This window comes from Anomaloglossus baeobatrachus, chromosome 2 (assembly GCF_048569485.1).
Source record: "Anomaloglossus baeobatrachus isolate aAnoBae1 chromosome 2, aAnoBae1.hap1, whole genome shotgun sequence".
NCBI lineage: Eukaryota > Metazoa > Chordata > Amphibia > Anura > Aromobatidae > Anomaloglossus > Anomaloglossus baeobatrachus.
In genome coordinates, this window is record NC_134354.1 from 120,758,651 (window position 1) to 120,783,838 (window position 25,188).

A 25,188-nucleotide genomic window follows, 5' to 3' on the forward strand; every position below is an offset into this window, starting at 1 on the left:
GGAGGATTCATGCTTCTGTGTTTACCAACAGAAGGAATCCTCTTCCTGTACACGTCACTGTAGTACCCACCCCTTGCGTTTATAGCTGCGTTTTTAGTCATAGAAACGCAGCTATATTTGCAATGTGCCTTTTTCATTGCGTTTTTGAACATCTCATTGAACTCAATGGGTGAAAAACGCAGAAATAATTGACATGCTGCGTTTTTGTGGTCACCACAAAAACGCAGCTAAAAAAAACCGCTGTGTGCGGACAGCACTTATGAAAACCCATTGACATTGCTGGTGAAGCAATGTCACTGCGTTTTCAGCACAAAAACACGGTAAAAAACGCCGCTAAAAACGCGGCAAAAACGCCTAGTGCGCACAAGGCCTAACACTTTCTGCCACTTCATCATGATGTGGCCAGCTTAGCACATTTGTGAATAGTCCTAAAAATGGAACAGTTCATGAAGCGCACGCCTTGGATGGTCTGAAGAAGGGGCACACTGATATAGCGGCTGTAAACTACCTAAATCTTTAAGTTCCCTAATACATAACTCTGAGCATAGAATCAAATCTGTAGCTTCATGTCTGAAGAGTGCAAGAACATCTCTCACAATACATTATGACATAAAGCCACACCGGATTCTTCCACAGTGTGCACCGTAGACACAACTGAAGTCAGACAGACGTCACCCACACCAATAGTTTATCTAAATAGACTGCACAGGATGCCATTCCTAAATCCTCCTTTCCCTACAAGTTTAGAGATGACAGCCAAATAAAAGAGCGGTGTGTAGCGGTGACTGATGCTACAAGTCACTTTCAAATGTTTTTGTTTGTTTTTTTTAACGTAGAACATAATGCTCCCGTGGAACACTCCCACAAAGTAGCAGACGCCCACCACTGTGTGTATTAGGCTAGGTTCACATTTCCGTTGTTTTGCATCAGACAAATGCGTTGCTTGACGCATGTGACTGATGGGTTGTACAACAGATGACAAAGAAAAGAAATCATTGCCGAAATCAGTTGTGTGCGGGGGGCGGAGCGCAAGAAGGTGGAGCCGAAGTGCTGAGGACGTCAGTGCCGTGGGGACTGCAGGGCTGGGGACGAGAGATTTTATAATATATATATATATATATATATATATATATATATATATATATATATATATATATATATATATATATATCACACACACGCGCGCGGAGTGCGGGAGGGGGCGGAGCCGAGCGGGGAAGTGTCGACCTCCCTGCACACGTATCCAGGGTAAATATCGGGTAACTAAGTGCAAAGCACTTTTTGCTTGGTTACCCGGTATTTACCTTGGTTACTAGCGTACACCGCTTAGCGCTGGCTCCCTGCACACATAACCAGTGTAAATATCGGGTACCTAACCAAAGCGCATTGCTTAGTAGCCAGATGTGTATCCTGGTTACGTGTGCAGGGAGCCAGAGAGCAGCAAAACCCTACGGATTGCGCTGCTCAAAAAAATGTTACAGGCTGCGTTCCTTCCGCCCTGCGGTCAGTCGTTCCACGACTGATCAGTCGGGTGGAGGGTGCAACGCAGCATCATCAGTCACAATCCGCCGCTCATACAAGTCTATGGGAACAACGGAATCCGCCAAACAGATTCCGTTGTTTAGCAGAGCAGCGGATTGTGACTGATACAATTTAACGGAAGTGTGAACCTAGCCTTAGGCTGTACACAGAAGCTGCTCTTGCCATGTAACACATGCATAGTCAGGGCATGACTTATTATTCACCAACTATGGGGAGGAAATATACTACCATGATTTTTTCCCCCTACATTTTTCCACTGTTTCCAACCACCATCACCCAGGTCTCCTCTGGCACAGTCCGTGCACGACTGCTGCCCATCAATAGCCAAAGGGGCAATATACTGCCCCGACGCCAGCTATGGGCTGTGCATCAGGTCAAGCCAAATAACCCAGGGGTCCAGCCAGTAATAATGAGGAAAGGAGAAGCAAAAGTATGGGGGTTTTGTTATTTTTAGAGCACACTTGAGCCCCTTCTAAAATAAAAAAGGGGTAGACATTCCCATTCAAAGAAGAAAGGTATTGCATTCACAAGTCACCATGTTGGGTTGTTTGGGAAGAATTTTCCAAAATCCAGCAATTTTCAGAAATAAGAGGAAAATAATAGGCTCTCCGGCTACCTTGTAGATGTATGTCCTGACCCTCTCTGATGGCAGACAAGTGTATGGATATGGTCTAGACCCATATACCCAGACTTGGTCATATATTCCTCTCAGATGTTATTGAAGGGTTTTCCTGAGTATAAACACTGATGGTCCATCATAAGGATGTCAGATCAGTGGGAGCCTGGAGTCCATCAGTGCAGCGACTCTCCTGCCCCTGTATGGAAGCTCAGACCCAAATATATTTCTGCTATCATGCAACCAGATATTGAAAGACCTTTTTTAATTTGTGATTTACATGTATTCATTTTTGCAGAACTTGTTCTATTCCATTTTCTACACATGATTCGGGGGCAGCCATTTTGCCTGAGTTGCTCTTGACAATTCCTTTCAGCAAGTCTTGTGATCTGTGCAAAGGTCATTGTGCCAGGGAGCGTAGAATGTGATAAAGGGGGGGGGGGGGGGGGATAAACGTTACCAACAATTGGTAAGAAAACATTTAAAACTTGATCAAAGCAAGACGTAAATTTAGGATGACTAGTCTTAAAGGTTCATAGGCAGCTTCACCAATGTTCGGTTAGCACGTTGAACTGGCTATATCAAGAAATAGTAGCTGCAGAGCTGCGTTAGTTTTTTTTTAATTTTTTTGGGTGGGGGAGGGTCTTTTATTTATTTTTTTCTTATCTCCATTGGGGGAGACATTAGTACACATGGTTTAAGGCAAAAAAAAAAAAATAGCAAAAGTCCACTTAGAACCAAAGGGGCATCAGCAGTGATTTTTCACTGAGGGCACTTTTTTCCCTGTATGACAATGTGTACAGCAGGCAGCATCACATGGGGGTGGTCAAAGTAAAGAAAATGCCCCCAGAGAATGTCAGAACCAGCATTCTTTGTGAGACATGGAAAAACGAAGGCCCAACGCACACACTGCAGTTTTGATGCTTTTTTGGTGCAGATTGTGCACTATAAACTGCATCCTATTCTTTCCCCAGCAAAGTATGAAATTTCAGTTTTGCTGTGCACACATGGCTTTTTTTGGGGCTGTATTTTTGTGGTGACCACAAAAATGCAGAATTTTAATTCTTATCCACATATTAATGATAAAAACGCATCAAAAGCACATGGTCAAAAAACGCACAAAAAAACACACGCAGTTTTTTGGCCACAAGGTTCATGTGGTTACCAAATTGCAGCTTCCGGACATAGCCTTAGGTTGCTTTCACGCATCCGGTTTTTGCACTGTGGCTCAATACGGCTCAAAAACCTATGCAACGGATGCTGCGAAAAAAATGACCGGTTGCATACGTTTTTTCATGCGGCCCGTACGTTTTTTGACGGATGCAGCTTGATACTGAGCATGCGCAGTTCAAACAACTGCATCTGTCGGCCGGATGCGGTTTTTGCCGCAGAACGCCGCATCCAGCTTCCACAGGCTTGCATTGTAAATTGCACTGCATCGCGCTGGATCCGGCGTTTTTTTCGCTGCACAAAAAAAATGTGCCATGCAACGTTCCATCCGGCCGCCGCATGGGCTAAATATGCCGCATCCGGCAAAAAACGGACTCAACGCAAGGCCATGCGGCACAATACGGCGCTAATGCAAGTCTATGCGGGAAAAACGCAACCGACTGCAAAAAAAAAAAAAAAAAAAATGCCAGTTGCGTTTTTTCTGCAAAGCTCCGTATTGTGCCGCTCAGCAAAGACCGGATGTGTGAAAGTTTTCACTTGTTAGACCCCTAAGGGTCTGACAAGGTCGCATAGATCTCACTGCCGGCACCTTGTGAGATTCCACCTGCTGGAGCAGAACTGTCGTTACATTCACAGCCCTGCATCTGTCCCAGGCATTGGGGAAGAGAGCCATGCACATGAGACTCCACTACCCTCTCCTCCACGCTGTACATAGACCTGCAACATGCCACATACACTATTCTGGATCTGTGCCAGCTATGAGGGCAGAAATTCCCAATGTCTGGCATAGATGTGCATGTAATGAAAGCTCTGCTGTCCGCCTTGACTTGTTCGCACAGTAAATGCCACCAGTGATAGGGGTACTTCACACACAGCGAGATCGCTGCTGAGTCTCGGTTTTTGTGACGCAGCAGTGACCTCATTAGCGATCTCGCTGTGTGTGACACTGAGCAGTGATCTGGCACCTGCTGTGAGATCGCTGCTCGTTACACACAGTGCTGGTTCGTTTTTTTATTGTTGCTCTCCCGCTGATAAGCACACATCGCTGTGTGTGACAGCGAGAGAGCAACAATCCTGAATGTGCAGGGAGCAGGAGCCGGCGTCTGGCAGCCTGCGGTAAGCTGTAACCAAGGTAAACATCGGGTAACCAAGGTGGTTACCCGATATTTACCTTCGTTACGAGCCTCCGCAGCTCTCACGCTACCAGTGCCGGCTCCTGCTCCCTGCACACGCTAAGCTAAGCGGTGTGCGCTGGTAACTAAGGTAAACATCGGGTAACCATACCCGATGTTTACCTTAGTTATCAGTTTCCGCAGCTTTCAGACGCCAGCTCCGTGCGCACGTCGCTGCTGGCTGGGGGCTGGTCACTGGTGAGATCTGCCTGTTTGACAGCTCACCAGCGACCATGTAGCGACGCAGCAGCAATCCTTACCAGGTCAGACCGCCGGTGGGATCGCTGCTGCGTCGCTAAAGTGTGACGGTACCCATAGCGTAGCCTGGTTAAACATCAGTGTTACCATTTCAAACAAAGCCTGCTGTGATCTTCCCCCTTATTACACTGCCTGCTTGTTATTGGGCATCAATATTCAGAGGGGGACGGGGATGTTTTCAGTGAAAAATCTCTGCCCCCCAACCTCTGTCAGTATAGTTGACATTTACATAAATCGCTGCCATAAACTTTACTAGTTTAACATGCTAAAACTCATGAATCATCTTTAAAAATCTGAGCCAACTTTTTACTCTTTTTCCTATGTGTAGGATAAGTGATAGCTTCCACATCGCTTGGTGTCTGAATGGTAAGGCTCTGTGCCCACGTTGCGTATTTGCATACAGTTACGCTGCGTATTGCACCGCAGCCTAACTGCATGCGTCCTGCGTCCCCAGCACAATCTATGAAGATTGTGCATAATCCATGCATGCTGCCAAATCGCTACGTTCTAAAAAGCAACATGTCACTTATTCCATGCACTTTGGATGCAGCCCGCGCTCTATGGTGGGGGCTGCATCCAGAGCGCATGAAATTGGCTTTTTCACTGCATTGCAGTGTTTCTGCAGCGATTTGAAGCGCACATGTGCTGTCAAATCGCTGCAGACATTTCTGCAGGGACAAACAACGTGGGCACATAGCCTGACACCTTCACCGATCTTGAGAAAAGGGCATGAAAGGTGATGCGCACCTCCAGTGCATTCTCTACGAGGCTGGCAGATAGCCATGCACCCTAAAAGAAAACTAATGGGGCAGAAGTGCACATGCTCAACCTCTGCTCAGGTCATATGGGGCTTGTCAGCATTCAGAGCCAAAGAAATTAGAAAGGTATCCCTTTATCCTCTACCAAAACTTGGCACAAAACTTTTAAATTCTAGGAATTGCCTTGAACAAAACTTGAGGGAGAAAAAAAATAAATAAATAAATGTTTGCTACACATCTGAAAACAAACTAAAGACAAATATAGTCCCAGACATTCTAATATTAGAGTATCACAAATGCTTTAGTTGAATATCATCAGTTAGTTGGAAAGAGTAAGCATCCTGGCACATGTATGCAGATCTCACCTAATCAACTCTCAACAACCAGTTCTAGCTGAGTCCATGCTCTCCAGCTGTTACATAAAGTATGCTTGGATGGAGCTGGGCCTGCAGGCAGTTAAGAACACAAAACAACAGGGTGAAATGTGATTGGAACAGCCAGAAATGTGTATGATGTCTGTCATTTCTTATTAGAGAACAACCATACATAAAATACATCTCGTTCCCAACAGCAGCCCTCTGACCTCATGGAAGCCATGACGGCACTAGAGTCCAATCTCTCATGTTTCTTAGAAAAAGGGAAGTATCCGGCTGCAGAGAAATAAATCCACATTCAACTATTAAACTAAGAGCAGTCAACAGCTGACTAAGCAGTGCAGTGAACAGCTGCCAGCCACTGTGACAAAAGAGCAGTAATACCAAACTGCAAGATGACAGTTATCCTTTTACATACCGCGGACCATGGGAACCAGATAGAAGTGGCCAGACAAATTCAGTGGGCACTGCCAATTATCTCATGGAAGATGTGAGAATCCAACTGTACTGATGGCCAATGTCAGGGGGAAAGGGTTAAGCAAATTGGGCCTTAAAGGGAACCAACCAGCAGGGTTTTAACATATAAAGTAAAGGCAGTGCCATACTGGCTGTAGGAAGGCGAGTCAAATCATACCTTCAGTATAGAGACTGGATGTTTGCTTGCAGCATAAAACGTCATCAAAATGGTCCAGAAATGAGTGCACTGGTTGAGTGACATGTCCATCGGGGTGGGACTTTGTGGGTCTGGTTTTTAGTAATGATTACTCCCCTGGCTGCCTACCTCCCCTTTAGTTACATTTTCTCCCCTTTGCCGACGCGATTAGTGCAATGGCCAGTGCAGGTGTAGTATTTACACGTTTTTCTCCTACTCCATTAAAATGCACTGAAATCAGTGCATACACGTACCACAATCCCCAGCGCCATTTCACTGAGGACACACTGGAGATGACTGAAAAGCATCGGCGCACGCGCTGATAAAGAGAAAATTCAATCTGCACGAGCAGCCACTCATTGTCTGCAATAAAATGCCCTCCGAGATCACACTGATACCGGCACCATTTTATTGAACAGTTGGTGAAAAACCTGAAAATAATACAGCACACACCCCCAGCCATAGTGTTTTTCGTGGCAGCAGAGGAAAGAAAATTAAATAAGACGGGAGGCAGCCATGGGAGGAATCATTACTGAAGACATGACCCACAAAGTCCGCCCTGATGCCCATGCAACTTAAGGCTGCTTTCACACCTCCGGTTTCTGCAATGCGGTACAATCCGGCACTTTGCAGGAACATCGCAACCGTTTTTTTTTGCTGCCGGTTGTGATTTTCCTGCATAGACTTTAATTAGTGCCGCATTGTGCCGCATGGCCTTGCGTTCCGTCTGGTTTTTGCTGCATGCGGCAGATTTAGCCGATGCGTCGGCCGGATGGAACGTTGCCTGGCACGTTTTTTCGTGCGGCAAAAAAACCCGCATCGCGCCGCATTCGGCCGATGCGGCGCATTTTTCAATGCATGCCTATGGCGGCCGGATGCAGCGCGATGCGGCAATAACCGCATTCGGCCGCCGCATGCGGTTTTTTCCACTGCGCATGCTCAGTAGCATGCCGCAAGCGGCAAAAACCGGACTGGCCGCAAAGGAAAAACTTATGCAAAGGATGCGGTGTGTTCACCGCATCCGTTGCATAGCTTGCACAGCCGGATTGAGCCGCACTGCTCAAGCCGGACGTGTGAAAGCAGCCTAACCAATGCACTGATTTCAGGACCTTTGGATGTTTGATTGCAGGGGAAAAAAAAAAATCATCAATCTCTAAACTGAAGGTAAAAAATTGTTTAAAAAAAAACCTGACGCCCTCAGTGGTTGATGCCTTTTAATGGCTAACTGAAAAGATGGTAATAATAGCAAGTTTTCCAGACTACTCAGGTCTCTTCTTCAGGCTCAATAAATAAAATCTGAAGAGTCACATATTTATACACAACAACAGGACAATAGAATGGGGCAGTAAATAAAACAAGTTATGTGAAGCAGAACTATCACTATGGCAAGAGGACAAACTGTTGTGGCCATAAATATTGCTGCAGTTCAGTGTGAAAGTTTTATTGACCTCTGAGGTCTGGTCCAGGCCTGTGCAGTTCCAACTGTGCAACCTGAGTACATCAAACAGATCTGATATTAGCCTAAAGGCCCCGTCACACTAAGCAACATCGCTAGCAACATCGCTGCTAACGAACAACTTTTGTGACGTTGCTAGCGATGTTGCTGTGTGTGACATCCAGCAACAACCTGGCCCCTGCTGTGAGGTCGTTGGTTGTTGCTGAATGTCCTGGGCCATTTTTTAGTTGTTGCTGTCCCGCTGTGAAGCACAGATCGCTGTGTGTGACAGCGAGACAGCAACAACTAAATGTGCAGGCAGCAGGAGCCGGCTTCTGCGGACACTGGTAACCACGGTAAACATCGGGTAACCAAGAAGCCCTGTACTTGGTTACCCGATATTTACCTTTGTTACCAGCCTCCGCCGCTCTCAGCTGTCAGTGCCGGCTCCTGCTCTGTGCACATGTAGCTGCAGCACACATCGGGTTAATTAACCCGATGTGTGCTGTAACTAGGAGAGCAGGGAGCCAGCACTAAGCAGTGTGCGCTGCTCCCTGCTCTGTGCACATTTAGCTGCAGCACACATCGGGTAATTAACCCGATGTGTGCTGTAACTAGGAGAGCAGGGAGCCAGCGCTCAGTGTGCGCTGCTCCCTGCTCTCTGCACGTGTAGCTCCGTGCGGTGGTAACCAAGGTAAATATCGGGTTGGTTACCCGATATTTACCTTAGTTACCAAGCGCAGCATCTTCCACGCGGCGCTGGGGGCTGGTCACTGGTTGCTGGTGAGCTCACCAGCAACTCGTGTAGCGACGCTCCAGCGATCCCTGCCAGGTCAGGTTGCTGGTGGGATCGCTGGAGCGTCGCAGTGTGACATCTCACCAGCAACCTCCTAGCAACTTACCAGCGATCCCTATCGTTGTTGGGATCGCTGGTAAGTTGCTTAGTGTGACGGTACCTTAAGGATAGTTCATCAATATAGTTTTGGATGGGAACAAAATATAGCTCCATTTAGAGCCATAAATGAAATCCCATAGATTTCTATTAGGCCCCCCCTGTGCCCTTGCTGAATTTCGTATTTCTAATCTGAGCGGTCATGTTTTGGGGAACCCAGGGCAGCTTAGGCGTTGCATACAGAAGCCAGCAGTACTTCATCAACAGGAAAACAAAGGAAAATAAAAAAACAAGCGCATATTACAAAATAATCACACTGATTGCTGCTATCAATTAGTTTACTGTAGCTCGGGCATGTTTTAAATTAATCCCTTGTCACAGCTATATTGGATGGCTTCAAATACAATCCAGAGCAATGTTCAAAACCCTAAATTGTATAGAGAGCTAGGGCATCTATGGAGACGTGTCTGGTAACTAATGCACACAGGTCCCTACGACAGGTCTGAACAAAGGAAGGCAACAACATGAGGGAAGCTCCCATACAGCCCCTGATCGCAAAGCCGATACTGAGAATTGGCTTAAAACATGTGGGTCTAGACAGGCACAAGGGCAACATACTACAAAGACATCTATAATCATTAACCCCACAGTGACTGGCTGACATGCCATTTTATGATATTAACACCTTATTTTGGATTGCCATTTCTTTTTCCATTGTCAGAGCCACACAAGTGTTTGTTTTTTGAAAGATGAGCTTGGTTTTAGATAGTAATAGTTGGGAGACCGTTTAATTTTTTTCCAGTATAAGCTGGCAGAAATCTTATTTGCACTTTCTTCAGTCATCATTAAACCCCATGCTGCCAGAACCAGAGCGACATAAGGCTATGTGCACACAGTGCATTTTTCGCTGCATTTTTGCGCGTTTTTCGGGTGCGTTTTTGGCCTCAAAACTGCATGACTTTGCTTCCCCAGCAAAGTCTATGAGTTTTCATTTTTGCTGTTCGCACACAACTTTTTTTTAAGCTGCGTTTTTAAGCTTAAAAAAAAAAATGGACATGTCAATTCTTTCCTGTGTTTTTTCCCCCATGCAATGCATTGGAAAAACGCAGCAAAACGCAGAGATCAAAAACGCAGCCAAAAACGCACCAAATCGCGGTATAAACGCATGCGTTTTGCCACTTTTGACGCAGGTGCGTTTTTAGCGGCCAAAAACGCAGCGTCAAAAAACGCAGCGTGTGCACATAGCCTAAGAAGCCTTCTGCCTGTGTGCCTCTGTATACCTGCCAAAATGCCACAATCATGACCATGGAATCTACGGGGTTAAGATCTTAAGATTGGAGAGCGGAACCAAGCCATTGTAACAATCAGCTGTGGATGGTGCAGTCTCCGCTATTAAACCTGCTCCACCCATACTCCATATATTCATGGTGTATTGTGCTAACTACAGAGCGCAAGTGTTATGTTTACATCGGTGGAGGTGTCAGGAGGCAGACCAGACCCCCCCCTACACACCACTGACCTGAAATGGATGACATATCAAAGGGAACCTGTCATGTGCAATATGCACCCAGAACCATGAGCAGTTCTGGGTGTATAATAGTAACTCCTGCTTAACAGTCCATGTATACACTAACAAACAGATCTTTAGATTAAGTATTTCTAAAAAAATAGTTTCTTATCTGCTAATGTGGCCAGCGAATAAGTCGCAAGGGCATTACTTCCCTTGGCTGGTCGGCCCAAATAGCATGGTACCACGTCCCTGTGGGTGTACTAACATGCTAATGAATGCACAGCGACATGCACATACCGTACTCTTGATGACAGCCGGAGGCTGATTGATGTGCACTGCGCATGATCCGCAGTCCCCGGGACTCCCGATCATGCACACTAAATTGATGCCAGATGAAAGCTTCCCAGCTTCAGTGAGGTATAGGGTGCATGTCCAAAATGCTGGGGACTCCTGATCATGCCCAGTGCACATCCATCCGCCTCTGGATGCCATTAAGAGTGAGGTATGTGCGCATCATTGACTTCATTAGCATATAAGAAACGATCTTTAGAAATACTTTTTTTAAAGATATATGTATGCTAGTGTATACAAGGACTGTTAGGCAGAAATCACTGATCTGCACCCAGAACTGCTTGTGGTTCTGGGTGCATATTGCACCTGACAGTTTATTTAAAATACCAAGAAATCCCTTCAAATTGATTTACATGTTATACACTGAACGATAAGCTCATGAAAATCAATACTGACATCACCTGTTTTACTCATCTCTTGGTCAGTGCCCCCTCTGTAACAAAGAATTAAAGGGGTTTTACAGGTTTGGGGTTTAGGTTTGCAGTCAGAGTTGCTGTCCATTATCTTAAAAGGGAACTGGTTACCAGATTTGGGGGTAACTGGCGTTCACCACCACTGAGCTTTTGTATACAGCATTCCAGAATACTGTAAGTGCCCTGGCAGAGCTGTACAACGTACAAAACACTTATAATACTCACCTGGGGGGCAGACATTGCACCATCATCTACACCGCTGAGGGCAGATCAAAGTACTATAATATGCAGGCATGAGGAAAGGTTAAAGACCGTCCGCACATGCGCACTATAAGGCTATGTGCGCACGTTGCGTAAATACATGCAGTTACGCTGCGCTTTGTAGCGCAGTGTAACTGCATGCGTCCTGCCTCCCCTGCACAGTCTATGGAGATTGTGCACGGCCCCTGCACACGTGGCGTTTTAGAGCGCAGCGCTTCGGCTACTGCCGAAGCGCTGCGTTCTAAGAAGTGACATGTCACTTCTTCCGTGCGCTTTGCCGGCAGCTCCTGCTCTGTCTATGGCAGGAGCTGCAGGCAGAGCGCATGGAATCGGCTTCACTACGGACATTTCTGCAGCGATTTAAAGGGCACATGTGCTCTTCAGATCGCTGCAGAAATGTCTGCAGTGAACTGTACGCAACGTGCGCACATAACCTAATACTTTGACCTTCCCTGAACAGGGCAGATCAAAGGGCGCCTGCGCAGGATCTCAATGCCGGCTAGTGTGCATGACATAGGACGTGTGATGCACACAGGCCTCAGGAGGACGGTGATTGCCGCAGAGAGGAGGTGCTGGACCAGAGAGTAGCCAACACCCATCAAACCGGACCGCCCCTCAGGTGAGTATTATAAAAGTGTTTTTTTATTTACATTCTACACAGCGACCTGGCTTTTATACACAGTATTTTCAAATGCTCATAAGCGCTCACTGGTGGTGGCCGCAGCTTATAGTCACAAGTCCTCTTTAAATACTGTCTCGATCTTTGCAATACACAACACACTCAATGTGTTCTCCCTTTGTGACAAAGTTGAGAGTCTTTGATGGGTGCACTTACAAACCACCGATGCAGACTCAGGAGAGAAAACTCGGAGCATGCGCCGATGTTTGTACCAACACATACTGTGTGTCATCACTCGACAGAGTTTTAGAAAAGCTTCAGAGCGTAGCGGACTGAGAACATACTGAGCAGTACGACACTCAAGAGAGCAGAATCGATCTGTTCCGTCACTAATATCCAGTTTTAGACAAGAATGGGCGTTGAAACCAGCAGAAGGGATGGTCAGTAGTATAAGAGCAGCCCACCCACATACCGTATTAGACTCCCATATGCATTGTAGAAGTTTCAATAAATGAAATGTAACCAGAAGAGAAAAAAAAACAAATACCAGTTAATCTAGATCACTATATGTTGCATAAAGCACCGCTCCGACCAGACCTACCCTGAGCAATCAGTGGCCGCGTCAGATGACCCCTATTAAAATGTAGCTGGCGGTACACATATTGTGTCAAAAAAGGCCGCAATCTACCCTTTACTGTATATAATGCTGTGCCAGTTACTCCACAGTGCAAAGTGCAACCAATACATCAGCCGCACACAAAACCTGGTGCTAAACTTGCCATATGCTGAAATTAAGGAAAAAGATGTCATTGTTAGAAAAGAAAAAATGCGCCAAAACAGTGATCGGTATCAACGTTGCCTCGTCAATTCTTTCCAAGACACTTATTGTAACAAACATTAAATAACAGTGTGGTGTGAACATGATACATGGTGCCAAGTTGGGGCATATGCACATCCCAATATTTTCAGAAACTGCCTTTTATTTATTTAACATACTAGAATACCACAAATACAGCCAACATACATCCAACATTGAATGAATCCAACCTTACATAGGCACTCACAGAAACCTTCTCCTTAGCAACAGATCAAAAACAATTACTGTATCTATATGCGTTGTTACTAACCAAGAATCAGTATGTAGCTTGTTTCTAAGGAGCAACTGAAACGTGCAAGAAATAGCCGCTTGCATATCTCTTTAAATGTTTATATGTAGTGTATGTGGTTCCAGAAATAAAGACACGTCCTTTCTTCATTAACACCTTCAAGACCACATTCTTCTAATAGTCATAACTTTCTATTTTTCCGTTGACGTAGCCCTGTGAGGTCTTGTTTACTGTTTGGGCAGTTGAAAAATTTGTACGACACTATTCTTTAGACCACGTAATATACTAAAAAACAATCCAAGTTCGGTGAAGTAGTGGGAGAGAAATACCACCACTGCTTTTTTGGGTTCCGTTATTACAATAATCATTGTGCAGTAAAAATTACCCGGCAACATGATTCTTCAGGCCCCGATGATTAAAAATTACCTTTCTCTGGTTAATTTAGTTTCCACCTATGACTGGTGCTGCTCCACTGACTCTGGAACAGGTTTTGGTTTGTTTGTTTTTTTTCTTTCTTCTGAGCCCCTCCCCCCCTTTCCCCTTCAACCAACTGGACGTGTAACAAATTGTGTGGGTGTGGCTACGTTTTGATTGGCCAGTTTCAGAAAGAAAGAAAGAAAAAAAAACACCCACAAAGAAATTTTGTGGTATACGCACAGGTGGTTGAAGGGGAAACGGCACCCTTATTTCCGGGGGGTGAACCTTTAGAATTGAGAAGCACAGAGGAAAACAAAAACTTCCAGAATTAGTGGAGCAGCACCAATTGGAGGGGGTTCACAAATTAAACTAAAAATGCAGTTAAACGTCCTCTTTAACCCCTTCACACAACCTTTTGTACCTGCAGGTCACGGTGCATGTATGGAGCGGGTTCAGGAGCTGTGGCTGCTCCATACAGGGCAGATAATGGCTGTAATACATGGATGTCACCTGCCCATGACAGCAGCAATCTTCACTAGCCGCAACGGCTTTTTAACTGTTTAAATGCTGCTGTCAATCACGGATAAAAGCACAATCTCTGGATCGGTGAATTATTTTGGTAGCCAGGGGCCTGCTAAAGGCCCTTCCATCACTACCATCTTGGTACTCCTCTGAAGCACAGCTAGACTAAGCTTCCCTAAAGACCAGCATTTATATTATGTACTGCAATTCCTTAGTATTGCAGTATACGGCACAAATTTAAATAATGACTGCTCAGACCAAGTACAGGCGTCTCTCGGTGCACCCTAAAGGCCCCGTTACACAGTGATGTCGTTAGGGAAAATTGCTGAAACGTCATAGGTTTTGTAATGTAACAGCGACCTCGCTTAGTGTGACACATAGCAGCGAGCGGCCCCCCGCTGCGATATCGCCGATCGTACCTAAACATCCTGGTTCATTTTTTGATAGTTTGTGTCCCACTGGGCAGCATGCATCGCTGTGCTTGACGCCATAACAACGACGAGCGATCTGGTTGGCACGCCTGGGTAGAAACAATACACCTCTACTGAGATCTGAGTCGTCAGAAAAGCTGCAGTTTGACAGGGTCCTAACGACCGCCAAAGTCATTATAGGGATCCCCGTATCGTTGCTGCATCGTTAATTAGTTCTGCCTGTTTGCCAGCTCACTAGCGACGTACCAGCAATCCTGACCAGGTCGTATCGTTGTCAGGATCGCTGGAACGTCTCTACGTGTAACGGGACCCTTAGTGTGACCAAACATTTAAGTGCACCTTCCCACCTACTTGTTTTCTATCCATTTTCAGATTCTAGAAAGACATACCTGTCAAAGAGGGAGTGTGAGTAATGAGGGAAAACTGGTAGGTGGGAAGGTGCACCAAGCCCCTGTATTTGGTTTGGATAGTCACTGCATTTCCCACAAATAAAATGCAATTTTGTTTGGGGGGGATGTCACATGTGTCCCAAAATATCACAAGTGCCCCAAAAGCAATGTCTCACGTGCCCCAAAATAGTGTCCATGGAAACTATAATTCGGCCTGCAAAAAACAAGCCATACACAGTTTTATCGCTGGGAAAAAGATAAAAAAAAGTTACAGGAAAAAGCTTCAATTTTTTTCCCTGGTTTTCAGTACGTTACAGTAAAATTAATGGGTTTTATACCACACTTCAATTCATCTCACAAAAATGAAAAATAAGCCTTCATACAACAATATTGACTGAAATATGTAAAATGATGGCTCTTGGAAGAGTTAAAGGCAATACCAAACGTAAAGTTTGTCTTTACATTTTAGGGACTAAAAAAAAAAAATCGAATGTAACGAAAAAAAAAAAAGTGTTCTGTCAGTTTCTGAAATCTGTAACTTTTTCTGTCGACGGACCTGTGTAAGGGATTTTTCAGTGGTGATAGCATTTTGGGGAATATATGATATTTTTACATAACATACTGATACGGAATTTTGATTGTAAGCCTCAAGACAAATGGATGTTGTTTATTGTTTCTTGCTTAGGTTACAGGCCACTGCTGCACTATATGTTCTGTTAGTCTCCTAGGCAAGAAGTTAAGTACTTACAAGCTCTATTCTATAGCACTTGGAAGCGCTCCTCTGAAGCCAGTCAGATAAGTGGATCAGGACAGTACCAATGTGACTGGCCTGGACCATACACAATTGCCAGAGATATTCACCCCTGGACACTAAACAATGTCCAGGTGATGTTAAACAGAAAAACTAGTTGAGCATATGCTCTGTCCGAAGTCTATGGCACTGCCCAAAATAGTCATGTGCTGCGCAACTAGATGCTTCTAACAACTGCTCCTAGCCACAGACTAGTTGCCAAAGGAGAACAAGCTAGAAGAAGCACAGAGAGGGTTACATGGTCACCGTAAGAATTGCTGAAACGCTGAGGAGTCTGAAATATATATGATTAGAGAAGCATGATCAGATCTTCACATTAGACTAAGTGGTCGGCCAAAAAAAAAAAAGTTATGTCCATTTTTTTATGAGCCAAAATCAAATTTTTCACACAAGTATATGGGAACATACAAGACACGCAGAGCACGGATGGAATCTGTGCTGATTAAAATTCTAAGCTTGGCTTTTCCGCAGCAAACACTGACCTGCAACGCGGCTTTCCAGACCGCAGCACGTCAATTGTTTGCTGCGGAATCGCATGCGTCCTCCGTAGGGAGAACACAAGCAGGAGACCGCAGCGCACTGAACCCCGATAGTGGGTACTGACAGCTGCGGTCTCCTGCGGAGAAGACGCGCGCCCCCTCCCCTGTCAGGACTCGCTGTGCTCTGAACGCAGCAAGTCCTGATCGTGGGCACATACCCTTATTCAAGTAGGCTGTTCAGATAAGAGGGGTTCTCTCATGGACCAAATTTTTGCATCCAAAAATAAATAAATTGGATTCCATACAGATCAACTATATAACATCCAATTATTAGATACATATCAATTCTTGAAGAAAGCTGGTTTTATAAATTTTAAAAAACATCGAATTGAAAAAAAAAAATATATATATACCATACGAATTAAGATGAACAATTTTTCTGGATGAAAGATGAAAATTGGAGGATTTCTATACACTCTTCTGCACTATGCTAATGGATAGGATAAGATAAAAGCATTGCTGGTATTACTAGCTGTCCATGTTTTAACAAACTAGGAAAGAAAAAAAAAAAAAAAAACAGACTTCTTAATGAAGCCTTATAGTTCTTAGGGGTACTTCACACACAGCGAGATCGCTGCTGAGTCACGGTTTTTGTGACGCAGCAGTGACCTCATTAGCGATTTCGCTGTGTGTGACACTGAGCAGCGATCTGGCCCCTGCTGTGAGATCGCTGCTCGTTACACAGCCCTGGTTCATTTTTTTTATTGTTGCTCTCCCGCTGATAAGCACACATCGCTGTGTGTGACAGCGAGAGAGCAACAATCCTGAATGTGCAGGGAGCAGGAGCCGGCGTCTGACAGCCTGCGGTAAGCTGTAACCAAGGTAAACATCGTGTAACCAAGGTGGTTACCCGATATTTACCTGTGTTACCAGCCTCCGCAGCTCTCACGCTGCCAGTGCCGGCTCCTGCTCCCGCTAAGCTAAGCGGTGTGCGCTGGTAACTAAGGTAAACATCGGGTAACCATACCCGATGTTTACCTTAGTTACCGGTGTCCGCAACTTCCAGACGCCGGCTCCGTGCAAGCGCAGCGTCGCTTGCACGTCGCTGCTGGCTGGTCACTAGTCGCTGGTGAGATCTGCCTGTTTGACAGCTCACCAGCGACCATGTAGCGACGCAGCAGCGATCCTGACCAGGTCAGATCGCTGGTGGGATCGCTGCTGCGTCGCTAAAGTGTGACGGTACCCTTAAGAAGATCCAGCCAGTGCTTGAGCCTAATATAGCATGATAACAGCAATCAATGCCCTTTAAAGAGGACCAACCTCCTGGATTTTGCTATATAAAGTAAAGGCAGTGCCATACTGGCACTAAGATGCTGTATCCAGGCATACCTATTGAAAAAGATCCAATGATTGGTTGATGAACCATCTTTAATCAAAGTTGCTGAAGTGCACTGCACTTTGACGGGTGCAACAGGGACGAGCCTTTGTGGGTCGGGTCCTCATTGTTTATTCCTCCTCTGGCTTCCTCCTGGCTTGCCCCCTTTTTTTATTTGAATATCACGCCTCATTGACATTGCTGTTGTTGGCGGTGTATGCACACTGCCACAGTACTTCTGTCTTAACTAAAATGGTGCCAGAGTCCGCTCATGCACGTACCATTATCTTCGGCGCCATTTTATTGAAGCCTATGAGCGGCAAATATGCGCACATGCGCCAATGGCTCTCGTAGTCTTCACAGCAGTGTCTTCAAAAAACGCGACCAAGATAGCGGTTTGCGCATGCGCGGACTCCGGCACTATTTTAATTAAGACAGAATTAATGTGGCAATGCGCACGTGCCGCCATCAATAGCAATGGCGGCGCAATATTCAAATAAAGAAAAAGGGGGCAAGCCAGGAGGACGGCAGAGGTGAAATAAACGATGAGGACCTGACAAAGTTTGACTTAACACATTTCATCAACCAAGCAGCGGATCTTTCTACAATAGGTATGCCTGGATTCAGCATCTTAGTGCCTGTATGGCTCTGCCTTTAGTTCATATCAAAAGTTCCTAGTAGTTGGCTCTCTTTAAATCCCTTAAAGAATGATGTCTACGGCGGCCACTGTTCAGGGGGCTTCCTTTAGCGCACTACCTATTTACCAAAACTGTGGTGTAACTACAGCTACAAAATAAAAATTACATTTTGTGACCGTAAGTAAACTACTATAAGGCTATGTGTGCACGTTGCCTTTTGTGTGACCAGAAAGACAAAGCGTTTTTGTGCATTTCTGGCCGCTAAAAGATGCACAAAAACGCACCCGCAATAAAAAACCACATGCGTTTTACCGCGTTTTTTCCAATGCATTGCATGGGAGAAAAAAAGCTGGCAAAAAACGCAGAAATAATTAACATGTTGCCTAAAACAAAACTGCACTGTGCGGACAGCAAAAATGAAAAAGACTCTGCTGGGGAAGGAAGTCATGCAGTTTTAAGACCAAAAACGCACCCGAAAAACGTGCAAGACTGCTGCGAAAAACGTAACGTGTGCATATAGCCTAAGACGTTAAAGGGGATTGTCCACTTTTAATAGCATTCTCAAATAAACCAGGGTGCTAAGACAAAAAAAAAAAAAACATCCAATCCAATGGACCAATGCCTCTGCTACATACTGCTATGGCACACTCTTGGGCTTCGTTTTCTGGGGAGCAGTATTATATGATGGTTTCAGTCAATCTGCGACCACTAATGGCATGCAGCTTGCTATTCCATCAGAGCAAAAGAATAAAAAAAATGTTGTGCACCAGCCGGAATGACACGGCTGCAGCAGTCATGTGACTCTGCCGGAAGAGGAAGCAAGAAGCCTGGAGGGGGATGGCGGCAGTAAAGTGAAGCAGCAGCGTCAGTCCCCTGGGCCCACAGAGAAAGCTTTTAAAAGTAATGGATAACACTGACATTTAGTCATCCTTTTATAGTTAGCGGCCCATGAGCTTCGGGTTTATACTATAGTAAATACTAGAACAGCATTTCCCATATAATAAATTTAAACGGACGTATGCTTCACTTGCAGAGTGCTGTTCATCTGTTATTCCTCCTAAAAATGTATTAAGAATCTGGGCATTCTGACGGCACTCGTCAGTAGATTGTGCCCCACAGTGCAACCCTGTCCAGTTAGGTGCCACAGAGCATCGGGTGCACAGCGACTCTGCAGTGGACGCCGCAGAATTCAGCTGAAATATTAGAACTTCATGGCAATTACCAGAAAATTTGAGATATTTCTAGTACAGCTCAAAACTTATATAATTTTTGTGATGCGGCAATATCAAAGCATCAATTTTATAGGCCTTGTATCACACATCCATGATTTGGTGTCCATACCCCCTCCTGTAGTGACTATGCCTCATCCACCATTATTTACGTGATCTCTGTAGTCCATCACTAGCCCAAGAGATCACTGACTGTCTGCATCGGTCAAGAGAACGATGGACTGGAGGTCACTGCAGAACCGGCAGGGGATGCAAGTAACTCATTATTATTGCACATTTCCTGTACTTTACCTAAGAACACCAGACAACCTCTCAAAATCAATGAGTAGATTGTGGTTAAATTGCTCCTCAAATTTAGCTCAACAACCAAAAATAAATTGCCAATCTGCCCACTGCAATTTTCCATGGTCCTTCAGAACTCAAAATTGCCCCATCTCACGTAAAAACATTTCCAGGATATTTATCCATGCAACATATTCCTTGCCTCCTGTTCATTCCTGGGCTTGTAGAGGCGGATGTGACGAGCTGCAAGTGCATTCGTAGCCGACACACAGTGAATCTGATCTGTATTCACACCTGTGAATGAACAGGAGGCCACAGTGTAAGCAGTCACATGGGAAGATCGGTGGCCACAAGGGCTGTGTGCCTGCACAACTGGACGTTTGTTTGTGTTTTCACTGTTTTATTTACTTGATACAAAAACTGATTGACAAAGTTCAAAATGACAAATAAAATAAGACTAATTGTGCAATACATAAAAACATACATATATACATACACACACACACACTACATATACGACTCCAGTTCAAAACATTAACAATGACATACAAAGCCATGCAGAACCTGTCTCCCCCCTACATGTGACCTAGTCTCCCGGTACCTACCTGCACGCAAACTGAGATCCTCACAAGATCTCCTTCTCTGCTCCTCTCTTAGGCTGCTTTCACACATCCGGCTTTTGCAATGCGGCACAATCCGGCACTTTGCAGGAAAACCGCAACCGTTTTTTTTTTGCTGTCGGTTGCGTTTTTCCTGCATAGACTTTAATTAGTGCCGCATGGGCTTGCGTTCGGTCCGGTTTTTGCCGCATGCGGCAGATTTAGCCGATGCGGCGGCCGGATGGAACGTTCCCTGGCACGTTTTTTGCTCCGGCAAAAAAAAAACGCATTGCGCCGCATCCGGCGCATTTCCCAATGCATCCCTATGGATGCCGGATGCGGCGCGATGCGGCAAAAACCGCATCCGGCCGCCGCATGCGGTTTTTGCCACTGCGCATGCTCAGTAGCATGCCGCAAGCGGCAAAAACCGGACCGGACACATGTAAAAAAACTTATGCAAAGGCTGCGGTGTTTTCACCGCATCCATTGCATAGGCTTCACAGCCGGATTGAGCCGCACAGCTCAAACCGGATGTGTGAAAGCAGCCTTATCTCCTCTTCCCACAATCGCGTACAAGATTTCTCCTGTGCATCCCCCATACTCTGGAATGCTCTACCTCAGCAAATCAGACTCTCACCTACCGTGGAAAGCTTCAAAAAGAACCTCAAGACCCACCTCTTCCACCAAGTCTACAACCTACAATAGCCCTCAGTCCAGTAGACCACTGCGCAACCAGCTCTGTCCTCACCTATTGTACCATCACCCATTCCCTGTAGACTGTGAGCCCTCGCGGGCAGGGTCCTCTCTCCTCCTATACCAGTCTGTTTTGTACTGTTAATGATTGTTGTACATATACCCTCTTTCACTTGTAAAGCACCATGGAATAAATGGCGCTATAATAATAAATAATAATATATATTACACACACGTAACAAAAGTGAAGCAGTCACTCAAGAGAATCACACTAAAGTCATCTGAAAACCCGAAAAATAAACAAAAAGCTGAAGAACATTATGAATAGACTGTCATTGAAGAAAGAAAAAAAAAAGAAGACCTAACCACTGGTGAATAGGTGCATTTCCTACATAATAGAAATGTCAGATATATTAGATTACTAGATACCCATCGGCTCAGATGATTTGTAGAAGACTGGCTAAACAAAGCCAACTCGGAGGCATAACATCACACAACACATGCCTACAGCAGGTGTCAAACTTCCTTTGTGTCTGGGAAAGGAGAAAATAAAAATCACAGTCCAATATCAAAATGCAAAAAAAAAAAAAAACAAACCCTGAAAAATAAATAAAAATGACAAATCAGAAATTTCCTGAGGCTGTGCTATCAAATGATGCAATAGAGAAGTTTCAAAGCCTCCGACCAGCACTGCATTGTAGGAGTGGCAGCAATAAGACAAAGAATGAGGCAAGTGGGCACCAGACAGATGTTACACCCGCAAAAAGAAGCCTCACTACATCCAAAACATCTCACCAGAGGGAAAAACAAAGAAAACAGTGGGAGAATTCCTAAACGAAGCGGCGACAATAGGGTGTGGAGAAGATGTCATTGTCACATGGAGCTGCAGAGCCCTGGACCTGGACACTGGTCCATCACTCAGCCATGGCACAATACAGTGACACAGGCGCAGAATGCCACCTTTGTACAGACAGCTCACACTGCATGAAGGCGCCGGCATAAAGTCCACGGGACGCCCGGGAAGGTATCTCCACATCACACAGCACAATCAAGAACTACAACTAACAGCAAAGTTCACGTAAAGTCCGTCCAGAAATGTGCAGCGAGGGGCCGGGCGGCTGCAGAACACGGAAATGCCAAATATCAAAAATTCAACAAGTGTGTAATGCAACAAGCAAAAATGAGTGCCCCCTGTATGGCTGTGGGTGTACAGGGTCCTGTGATGGCTGATAGCAGCCGCCTTACTCCACCCAGTCTGCACAGCATCCATCCTGCTCACCACAACACACAGCATCCCTTCTATTCTTTACCTGCAGCACAAGAGGAGCCTTTATAAGATAAGATGAAGAAATCGCCCCCTCACCCTACATAGTCTGGAATTCCCTGGCTAGATCCATAGCAATAGCAACAGCCTTGTGATATAAAACATCCCCCCCAAATTGTAATTAAGTCCCCCAATGATGCGGGCCAGCACTGTACACAGGTGGAGGTCCTGTGTCCACCACACCCACACAGACTAGCACTGTACACGGGTGGAGATCTTGAACCCACATATTCCACAAGGAGGAGCACTGTACACTGAGGTCCTGTGCCCACCTCACTCTACATGGAGGAGCACTGTACACCCGTGGAGGTCCTGTGCTCACATACCCGAGGAGCGATGTACACGGGTAGAGGTCCTGTGCCCACCTCACCCCACACGGAGGAGCGATGTTCCCGGGTGGAGATCCTGTGCCCACCTCACTCTACATGGAACAGCGATGTACAGGATGAGGTCCTGTGCCCACCTCACACGGAGAAGCGATGTACAGGATGGAGGTCCTGTGCCCACCTCATCCCACACGGAGGAGCGATGTACCCGGCTGGAGGTCCTGAGCCCACCTCATTCCACACGGAGGAGCGATGTACCCGGCTGGAGGTCCTGAGCCCACCTCATCCCACACAGAGGAGCGATGTACCCGGGTGGAGATCCTGTGCCCACCTCATCCCACACAGAGGAGCGATGTACCCGGGTGGAGATCCTGTGCCCACCTGGAGGAGCAATGTACACAGCTGGAGGTCCTGTGCCCACCTCACTCTACATGGAGGAGTGATGTACCCGGGTGGAGGTCCTGAGCCCACCTCACCCCACACCGAGGAGCGATGTACCCAGGTGGAGGACCTGAGCCCACCTCACCCCACACCGAGGAGCGATGTACCCGGGTGGATGACCTGAGCCCACCTCACCCCACACCGAGGAGCGATGTACCCGGGTGGATGACCTGAGCCCACCTCACCCCACACCAAGGAGCAATGTACCCGGGTGGATGACCTGAGCCCACCTCACCCCACACCAAGGAGCGATGTACCCGTGTGGAGGACCTGAGCCCACCTCACCCCAGGAGCACTGTACAAGGGTGAAGGTCCTGAGCCCACCTCACCCCACACCGAGGAGCGATGTAAAGGATGGAGGTCCTGAGCCCACCTCACCCCACACCGAGGAGCACTGTACAGGATGGAGGTCCTGAGCCCACCTCACCCCACACCGAGGAGCACTGTACAGGATGGAGGTCCTGAGCCCACCTCACCCCACACCGAGGAGCACTGTAAAGGATGGAGGTCCTGAGCCCACCTCACTCCGAGGAGCACTGTAAAGGATGGAGGTCCTGAGCCCACCTCACTCCGAGGAGCACTGTACACGGGTGGAGATCCTGAGCCCACCTCACCCCGAGGAGCACTGTACACGGGTGGAGATCCTGAGCCCACCTCACCCCGAGGAGCACTGTACACGGGTGGAGATCCTGAACCCACCTCACCCCGAGGAGCACTGTACACGGGTGGAGATCCTGAACCCACCTCACTCCGAGGAGCACTGTACAGGATGGAGGTCCTGAGCCCACCTCACCCCGAGGAGCACTGTACACGGGTGGAGATCCTGAGCCCACCTCACCCCGAGGAGCACTGTACACGGGTGGAGATCCTGAACCCACCTCACCCCGAGGAGCACTGTACACGGGTGGAGATCCTGAACCCACCTCACCCCGAGGAGCACTGTACACGGGTGGAGATCCTGAGCTGGCAGGCCTCGCCTCAGACACCTGTATCTGGATTACAGGGGGATCCATCATCTCAGCCTGCAGGATGGCGCCCTCATAGAGGGCGGCGCAGTACCGGCTGCCATGTCCCTGTGGCCGCCCATACAGAGCAGCCGGTCCCTGCGCCCCATCTCCGCCCGCACTGACAGCTGCCGTCACAGGCTGCACACTGCGGATGTGGCGGCTCCACACCCCGGCCCCAGCCCCCCGCGGAGTGCAGGCAGTAACGGCTGTCCGCCATTTTGAGAGAGGAGAGAAGAAGATGAAGGAGGGAGGAGGCGGCGGCCACATCGGCAGGAGCAGGCCCGGCCGCCGCCTCCGTCCTCCCGGGGACAATGCGCGGTACACGGGCGGTGGCTGCTACTTACCGGGGAAGTCATCCGAGTGCGGCGGCGAGTGACGGCCTCTCCCGGCCACGGACGCCTCCTGAGGGAAGGTCTCCAGAAGGGCGGGGGGTGACGGGCGGGTGAGCGGGGGCCGCGGGTGTACACAACACAGCAGATGAGAGGGACAACGGCGAGAATGGGCAGGGCACGAGGCGCCGAGCGGACCGCGCTGTGTACTGTCCTCCAGCGATAACCCGTCCTGCGCTCCTCCTCTCACCGTCCCTTCCGCCGGGCACTCAGGGCAGCCGCCGCCGCGCTGTCAACGAAACGGAGCTCAGCAGCGCGGTGACGTCATATCAACCGCTGTAGGGAGGAGGGAGCGACCGGCCGGCTCCAAGGGAAGAGGCAGAGAAGGCGGGGCTGGCGGGCCGCGCAGGCGCACTACACTCTGCTGCTGTCTAGGCGTGGACGGCGGGAGAGAAGCCTGAGGAGGGAGGGATGACAATGGCAGTGACGCAGGGAGGGGGAAAGGCGCATGCGCGGATGGGACTGGCTGCAAAACAAGGTTTCACAAATGACCCCCAGATTGTTTCAGTTCTCTGCAGCCGACAAGATGTACGATGGGATTGTGCGGGACCAGTAATAATTTATTGGGCTACGTCCCCACAATCAGCGTTTGGTGAGATTTTGACTCTGGATAAAAAACGCAGCTACTGAGACTATGTTTACATACTGCATTTTTGATGCGATTTTGAGTACAATTTAGTCACAAAACCGTGCAAATCCTTATGCCA

The 25,188-nt window shown here is 47.1% G+C and overlaps 1 protein-coding gene across 1 annotated transcript in view; it reads right to left on the reverse strand.

Moving 5' to 3' along the window:
• Positions 1 to 24,796, reverse strand: part of PAFAH1B1 (platelet activating factor acetylhydrolase 1b regulatory subunit 1) — a 106,603-nt gene extending 81,807 nt beyond the window's left edge. The window contains exon 1 of the mRNA XM_075335296.1: positions 24,437 to 24,796. The gene's annotated coding sequence lies outside the window, so the exon portion shown is untranslated. The remainder of the gene's footprint in view (positions 1 to 24,436) is intronic.
• Positions 24,797 to 25,188: the final 392 nt, after the last annotated feature.